The sequence below is a fragment of the Limulus polyphemus genome, unplaced genomic scaffold, assembly GCF_000517525.1.
Source record: "Limulus polyphemus unplaced genomic scaffold, Limulus_polyphemus-2.1.2 Scaffold9683, whole genome shotgun sequence".
Lineage (NCBI taxonomy): Eukaryota > Metazoa > Arthropoda > Merostomata > Xiphosura > Limulidae > Limulus > Limulus polyphemus.
Window position 1 is genome coordinate 12,470 of NW_013675293.1, and position 1,093 is coordinate 13,562.

The 1,093-nt window shown below is 31.8% G+C and overlaps 1 long non-coding RNA gene across 1 annotated transcript in view; it reads left to right on the plus strand.

Annotated features, from left to right (window-relative positions):
* LOC111083471 overlaps positions 1 to 537 on the plus strand; it is a 9,663-nt gene extending 9,126 nt beyond the window's left edge. Inside the window, exon 3 of the long non-coding RNA XR_002609052.1 lies at positions 277 to 537. This is a non-coding gene — a long non-coding RNA (uncharacterized LOC111083471). The remainder of the gene's footprint in view (positions 1 to 276) is intronic.
* Positions 538 to 1,093: the final 556 nt, after the last annotated feature.

The window sequence follows — 1,093 nt, forward strand, 5'->3', positions numbered from 1 at the left end:
ATGAGTGAAAACAAATCTGCTATTTAAATAATTCTTTCAAAATGTTAGGCGTATTGCTTACAACTTTTGTTATTATTAATATTATTATTTTGTATGAACGTCTGGTAAAAACACAATACATTAAAAACACCAATACTATTTTAGAAGACATCAGTTAAAAGTTATCGTTGCAAGCCCATTACATAACAACTGTACTGTAGCTATTACGTGCTGCAGTTATATATAATAATAAAATTTATTAAATATTTAAAACCTAATACTGTTCCTTTACCATAGTGCATCCTGATCATGGAGTTGATGTTACCATGAGAGGTAAGGGACAGTCTTTCGACTAATGACAGTTTCCCCTTAACTGTAAGCGGACTGACCAAAATGAACATTATTGGCAGCAAAGTGGACAAACTCGTGTGTCCAGACATCGTAGAGGATACTTTCGAAATGGTCAAACTTTCCGAGAAACCTGTTGCATCAGAGAATCGTCTGTCACCGTGTCATGCTACTCTTTCAGTTCCAATTTGCGGTAAGTTCTCGTTCGTTTGTAGAACTTGAAAACCATTTTTGTTTGTGTTTTTAGTTTGTGCACCTGCTGATATTAACACAGCCAGTGTTCTTTGTAGACTGGTATTTTTAATAATTTTTGTTTCTCACCATAAGCGAGTGTTATAAAAATATTTTCATCGGCTAAAATACATTTAATATCCGAAATGCTTATAAATTAGGCTAGTAAAATTGTGAATAATACGGTTTTAATTCTAATATAATAAATTGTGTTTTTGATTAAAATTAAGGTTCAAAACATTATTATTAACGTCAAAGTTAATTCCAACATATATTTTAGTCATCAAAATCTCTGTATTGGCCTAATTCGAGAAAACTAAGCTTGTAAGTAATTATTCAGAAAATATCATTATGAATTTATTTCTCTACCAAGTCTGGTGATGGGCTTATAAAGTATGAACGGTTAGGTTTAACTCGTTATAACATTCTAACGTCTAAGGTATGTTGTTGTTTTTCACAAAGATTCAGAATGTGTTATCTGCTCTCTCTCCACTATAAGGAATAAACCTCGAATTTCAACACTGTAAGTCCGCAA